General features: G+C 46.4%; 1 protein-coding gene across 1 annotated transcript in view; it reads right to left on the minus strand.

Annotated features, from left to right (window-relative positions):
• LOC116842052 (T-lymphocyte activation antigen CD86-like) overlaps window positions 1-6,937 on the minus strand; it is a 286,780-nt gene extending 279,843 nt beyond the window's left edge. Inside the window, exon 1 of the mRNA XM_032810705.1 lies at window positions 6,475-6,937. The gene's annotated coding sequence lies outside the window, so the exon portion shown is untranslated. The remainder of the gene's footprint in view (window positions 1-6,474) is intronic.
• Window positions 6,938-7,656: the final 719 nt, after the last annotated feature.

Consider the following 7,656-nt stretch of genomic DNA (forward strand, 5'->3'; position numbering starts at 1 on the left):
CACACACACACACACACACACACACACACACACACACACACACACACACACACACACACACACACACACACACACACACACACACACACACACACACACACACACACACACACACACACACACACACACACACACACACACACACACACACACACACACACACACACACACACACACACACACACACACACACACACACACACACACACACACACACACACACACACACACACACACACACACACACACACACACACACACACACACACACACACACACACACACACACACACACACATGATCAAACACAATCCGCAGGTCACTGGCGTCATTTCCATAATTAATCCGCTAGATATTAGGAGAACCCATGTCGTGAGGCGGAATTTAAAGAGTCGACGGCGCGTTCCGTAAAGAGCGATAACTTCAATGCGTTTGACTCTCTGTTTGATTTTATCATTCAACTCGTGAATTTCTTCCGGAGTATTTTTATCCTCCCTTCTCCTCCTTTCATTCCTCCCTGTCGATCCGCGCTCGAAATCATCCGATCTCGCGGAATACCGGCGACGGCGGATGCAGGCTCGGCCGGCTCTACGAGCTACTTGTAGCCGATGCACAGGCCGGGGGTGCCGGCATTCGCTCAGACGCATATCCCTTCTCTCGAATGCCCGACCCGGGATATTTGCATAGCCGCGTGTATTTCGCCCCGAAAGAGCTTTCCGCCCGACTGATCCTCGCCGTTGTGCCTCCCTCCCCATCCAACCCTCTGCGACCCTTTCGCCCGCTGCCTACCCGTCTAGCCGGAGTACCGGCTCCGCGTCTTTTCTCCGGTCGTATCCCGCGATGATGAAATCTTCGGTGTTACGGCGCCGTAAAAGCGAAATGAAACTATCGAATTTTTTCGCGAACGGAGCCCGCGCTTCCGGGTTAAGAGGGAACACACCACCGTCGTCGTCGTCGTGTATCTCCGCGGAGTTGCGATCTCATGCGTGCGAATTTCGTTTCCGTGTCGCGATGGCAATGTGCGCGCGTGAGATTGTTTTAAATAGGAATATTACGACGACACCTCCTCTCCCAGACGTGTAGACAGACGGACGGATGCCATGAGTTCGCCAAATCTCGCTAAAGGAAAAAGTCCAAATATGGGCTACCACTTCTTTTTCGTTTGTATCTTAAAATGTTTAAACTTATTTTGAGCGAATATATGTGTTGTCGAACAGATGGAATGTCTACCTCAATAATTGTGAAGAGGATATTTCTAAAATGATTGGATTTTTAGCTACTCACACTTTTCTGAAGAAAAAGAGAGAGAGAGAGAGAAAGGAGGAGGATCTAGATTCATGGCCAAAAATGATTCTGAAATAATTTTTGGCTTAAAATAAAGTTTATAGTGCGTAGATTACAAAAATATGCAAAGTGGTCGAACCTCAGATTCTAGAGATATGGCCCATTAAAGATTATTTAACATTAACCATTATTTCCTTCAAATTCTCTCTTTTCAAATGGCAAGTCTAGGCCACTGTCGCTGTTATTTACTAGTCTGTGTTAAATCCATTTACAGTGGCCCACATTCGCAACATCACATGCAATCAAGCTTTGTTACGTGCTGTGCCTTGAAAAAAATTACTCAAGCGTTTCTCAGTAGAATGTAACAGCGTCAAAACACTAGTAGTCCGTGTTTGGACTATGGCCCAGATTTGGACCTTCTCCTCTAACGCCAGTGAGAGTTACGACGTCGGCGGTTGTTCGAAATCAGTTCATGAATCAAGGCACTTCCGCGTACGTGCCGCGTAAGTCATCTTTTGTACGTCGCTCCACTACCATCTTTTGCCTCTTTTCACGGCGTGCACGGGCGAGAATGCGAGGAATGACGCGCCGTACGTGATTCGTTTTCATCGCAGGACGCGCGTCCTTCGCGCGAATATTTGCGTCGGGTAAATCATTTGGATAGCGACTGGACGGTCCTTGTGTAGTGGAGCGTCGTGGAAAGCTCCGACGGTGTATGTGCGCGGTGCACACTTGACTCCGTTTAGATGAAATATTCATATCTTCGTTCGGGTGTCTCTTCTTTTTATTCAAATGTCAATTTCGCCGCGCACTCAAAAGTGATAACCGAAAACTCTCGAGCTATTTTCAGCTTATTACGCGGGAGATCACTAACGTAACCGAGCAGTAGCTATCGATTTTAGCGTCAAGCAATGAATTCAATAAGGGGAGACCCGCTTAGTTAAAACGCGAAGCACTCGGGTGACGTTTCACCCTCCTTCTTATTTCGCGATCGTACGTACGATGATCGTCCTCATTTATATTCCTTTTTATCCCAATGCTGACGTTACATCGTTACAGTCGTCGTTACTGTCAGGCTACGAAAGCATCGAACTCGCATTTGAATTTTGAACGGCACTCGTTGATTCCCTTGACGATCGATAGTCGACCCGTTGATGGCCCTTGGCCGCGTTAAGGCGAACAATTCTCAAAAAGAGCATCAGGCACCGTCTCTCTTCCAAATTGCTCGGAGAGAATGTAGTTTTTTTTCTTCATATAATATATTTATAATGTAAATTCTTTTCAGTTTTACTATATTCTAGGACGGAAAAAAGAGACTAGTTGAATTAACATTACGTTTGGTTGAGCGAGTTTTAGTGAAGATAAACAGACTTCCTGGTTATTATAACTATAATATGGTTATTATAATTATATATGGTTATTATAAGATATATGGTTATTATAAGACATTCTGGTACGCAACCAAACCGTTGCAGTTGAACCATTGAATAATACCGAACAAATCGTCAGAGTTTGGCTACTGCCAAACTCTGTATGTAGTAATAACATCCAAGTGTCCGGTTATTGCGACTAAAAAAGAGTTGCTTAACGTGACGTGTTTGTTTAAACGACTGTGGGTATAATTAAACAGAATGTCCGGTTATTATAACCATACGTATTTTGGTATTCAACACTGGTTGCAACATAGGTAGACAATATATTTAAACAAATTTATCATACAAATTGGAGAAATGGCACAATACGTCATATAGATGACTCATAATTCCGAGGTTTCGAAACACACCAGGATAAATACGAATTCTTCAAATACAATATAATCAGTTTAAATGATTAATTTCTCAAGCAAAATAATCAGACGCTAAAAAAAACTTATAGTTAAAAAAGTTCAGTTCATAAAGTTCTAATAAAAAATATAAATGTGATTTTATTATTGTAACCAAACTTGTCTGATTGTTTTAATCAGAACGCGCGTAATTAAATCTATCTGATTCCTTCATCAAAATTATGATTCGCATCTTTCATCAAACTGTCCAATTAATTGTATCCTGAATTGAGATTAATTCAACCAATTTTTTTTCCGTGTAGTGCAGAAGTAGACTGTCGGTAAGGATGATTTCGCTAAGAAACACAATAAATTTCGCTCAAAACATCGCGAATCTTTTAACACATTTAATTTCCTGAAATATAAACAGTACATATGAAACAAAAGGTTATTCAATTATTGCAGAATGTCGATCTATTTCTCTCGGTTACAATATTCTATAGTGATCTCTGCCGTAAAATCTCTTCATGTGTATTTTCTTTTTTACACTTTCAGATTTCGCGCACGTAATATCATTCGTCGACACACGATAAAACGCCATGTTTCTCGCGCGAACAATACGCTTTCGCGATGAAATGCATGATCGATCAATTAACAGCATCGCGAAATACGTAATGATAATATTGCGAGATTGCATTTGTCGCGGTCCGACAGTTACGAATCGACAGATTTAATGCGACATATTGTTCAATTATGCACGTGTACGGTGTACAACGGCGATTATGCTCTGACATATGCTTGCGAAGTGCGTCGAATCGACACTCAGATAAAGCGATCGGAATCGCTTCGGAGGGGCCGAATGTGTCGTCTCTCTTTCGTGCTGATCTCCTTTCCGATACACGACGTTGAAGCGCGTGCAGCCCGGCGAAATTCCGAAAATCGGAACGCATTGACGATCAGTCGAGCGTGCTGTAATTAGAATGAAGCATCGCGTTCCCCGCTGCTCAGGATCGTGATTTTCAAACTGGATATGCATCCTTGATGAATGTGCTCGTATCCCTCGCGTTAATTAGTTCGCCCGGCCAGCCGGCTGTTTTGTAATTTTGCAAAACACGTGCTCTTAATTATCAAATGACTAATCTCGCGCAACCAACCTTCGCCGAGTTAACGAGCCAACCATCTGGATCAGTCGGTGGGCGCAACAATCTACCTCGCTTGCTGCATGATTTACAGATCGCTCATTACGATATTACACGTCGTATTACATTCCGACGTCTCGTCCCGCCCTGCTTCTCCCTTGCTATCGCGATAAATATATACTCCTGCAAAGTATCCGAATATTGACATAATTCACACACACACACATATAACGGAGAAAATAATATATCGAGATCCTCTATTTTAACACATCGGTTGTCAATATGTCACCAATTATACACTTCGCATAGGTAACTTGAAGAGGACGTTTTGCATAATGTAGTGAAAGTACACTAATACATCGAATCCATGAAGTGTATACCCAGAGGAATATCTTTAGCATCTGCATAATAAACATTGTTCCTATCCCAGAGTGACTTCTTGATCAAATGATGAAACTGTTCTCTGTATTGATCTAACATAGTTAAGTGAATTTCTCTGAGTCGGGCCAGCGACGTGTTAAATTTCAGAGAAAACAGTCGCTGTGAAATTCTTATAAGACTCGACAGCATGTTTTCTTATGTATGCGCGCGTGACAGTCGTACGCGTACAGCGACATTAATAAAAAATAATAAAATAAAATAAAAAAAGGAAAAAGAAAAACAAAAGCACAAAAAGTTCTCAAGATTGCGTCTCGCCGTTAAGTTACTTGTTGCGGTACTTCGCGATACCCGGAAGAATCCTGAAGCGAGACGCGACAAGTAACGAGAGGCGAGTGGCCGCGAGCTTTTGCAAGAATAACGACGACGCTCGTCGGGGGGCGCGGAACAGAAGTGGCAGGGACGGGATCCGCGCTGATGTTTCCGCGAACACTTAACTGTTGGCCATTCCTTATGGCAATCGCCTCGGTGGCACGAAGCCGAACTGGCTGCAATTCATGCATTTTGGCCGCAATTCATACTGTGACACGATGCTTGATAACAAAGACGGTCCCGGGATCTCCCCGTCTTATTAATAGACGGTCGCGCTGCCGAGTCGACTGTAACTAAGGGCGGGACGGTTCAGCCGTCTCTCCGTCGGCGAACGAAGATCGAGAATAATATACGACGTACTCTCGCGCCCCAGCTTTAAGCCTGCTCGATCCCGAAGGATCGCTGTGCGGCTGGCGGTGCAATAATTAGAAGTGCATCAGAGTGACGCGTATCTACCCCGGCGAGAGCGCGCGTGTGTGCACGTATATACGAGTGCGTATGTGTGTATGTGCGCGCGCGTGTGTATGGGTGTGTGCGCGTTAATCCCTGCGTCATTAGCACACGAGTCGCCGACCGATGACGCGATTAATTATGACGCCGGCGAACCTGCTACGATTAATTTTCCCGAATACGCGCATTTCCCGCGTGCGACGCGTCGCTCGCGTGCGCGACAGAGAAAGAAGGGCTCTTTTCGCATTTACGACTCCGCCTCTGCGAGACCTGTCGTGATCGATTATGACATATCGCGCTCATCAACTGCGAAAAGAGGACGACGCATATTGACTTTGTCCAACGACCAACACCTCGGATCACTTTTTGCGATCGCAGCACTCCTCTCTCTTTCTCTCTCTCCCTCTCTCTTTTTCTGATTATCTACTATTTACCATTATCGCGCTAAGAGCCAAACCTATGCGTCTCACCGCGTTGTTTAATTAATTAAAGTAACTCCTGTGCGCGCGTGTGTATGTGTGTACACGCGCGCGCGCGCTGTTTGATTTTTCATCGAGAACCGATAGGTGGTTTTCATTATTAACTTATTAACTCGCGGGAGTCCGATGGCGATTAATTGGGATAACGCAGCAAAATCGCCGCGTACGATAATTTAACGAGGTCAGGTCGTCGAACTGTAAGTGAAAATTAAGAGGAAATGGTTCTTTTGTTTGATTTATTCTCTTTATTTGTTCTTCGGCGCCTCTTGCATTTACTTTCACTTTTTCAACACGTAGATGTGTACACACGTGAGCATTAGCGCGAGAATGAAGCCGTTTCCGAGGGTGACGATGATCCCGTCGCGAGGCAAGACGCGGTGCACGTGATTCTCGTCGAGGGGACGGTCCGCGCCGCTCGTTTGCACCAGCATCGGCCGCTGCGGCACTTTCTCAGCTTTCACGAGGACCCTCGGGACAACATCGAGGCTGTTTGTCTCGCGTCCCACCGCGAGTGGTGGTGGTGATAAAAATACAAAAAAAAAAAGAAAAAAGCGAAAAACAAACGAGAGAGAGAGGAACTGCACGCGCACGAAAACATGCGAGAACTCACCTGCCTATTGTTGCGTGGCCACTCCGCACTGACTGACCGCGCTCACCCTCGCTCACGTAGCACTAAATGAAAATCGCTGAGAATCGCCGCTCACTGATCACTTGTCAAACACGCCGGTTCCTTGCGTAGCCCCACAACACTGCCGATAATCGCGTCCTCCGTCATCCTTAGGCAAAAGTGCGAGCGACTCGCAATTTTCGCGCGACCAGCGCGATCTCCGACAGTCGTCCTCGCTCTCGTCTCCGTGCTCGTGGTCGTAGTCCTTCGTGTTCGTCGTGGTGCGATCTCGCCGATCTCGTGGCGAGCGCGAGTCGCTTGATTCTGGCCGCGCGCGAAATCCGCAGGATTGATCCGTCCTTCCGCGGAATGCTGCGGTGATCGGGAACGAAAGACCACGGGGGTGAGAGGGACGAGAGAGCTCGGGCACCTCGTGCTCGCGAGCGCGGCAAAGGCGCGTGCGGTCCGGACGCGGAACGTGAGTGCCGCTCGTAGAGGCGACCGAACCGCCAGGCCGGCGGAGCGCGCAGGTCCTACGGAACGTCCCACGTCGGGCTCCCGCGGCGGAGCCACGGACAGGTACTCTCGTCGGCGGCGAGGGAAAATACTGCCGTGCAGCCGCCCCGAAATGTCGCCAAGAATTCGCCGCTCCGGCACGCTCGCTCCGAAACGAGCGAGCGAGCGAGCGAGCGAACGAACGAGAGACGGGAATGCGCATATGCGAGCCAGCGGGACGACTTTGGACGTAGACTGGATAGATAGGAAGCGGCAGGTATTTATCACGTTCTGAAAATTAAATTCCCCCTAAGAGTCATTTTGACCCTTACGTCCCAGATAGGCGTTATAGCGTTAATTACTTTAGGCGTGAAAAGGTATGCCATGGATGTAGGATCCGCCGCTGGATTTAGACGTCGCGAGATGTAATTGAAATCGCGACAGAGAGATGGGATTGCTTCCACGTGGCTGCGTGACTCGGGTGAGCAACTTTCGATCGGCCAATTTCGAGATATCGACCTTAAAACGTCGATTTCTTCTCGGGTACATCAGATTACATAGATTACGCGTTAATGTTTAAAAGTAAGTAGATTAAACAGAAACACGTAGGTAGATAACACGTAAGTAGGCAAATAAAATATATGTCTATCATTAGTTCAACACATCAAGCAATCAACGGGACATGGTCTT

This window comes from Odontomachus brunneus, unplaced genomic scaffold (genome assembly GCF_010583005.1).
Source record: "Odontomachus brunneus isolate Ranch 3 - 2012 unplaced genomic scaffold, Obru_v1 Obru_scaffold_020, whole genome shotgun sequence".
NCBI lineage: Eukaryota > Metazoa > Arthropoda > Insecta > Hymenoptera > Formicidae > Odontomachus > Odontomachus brunneus.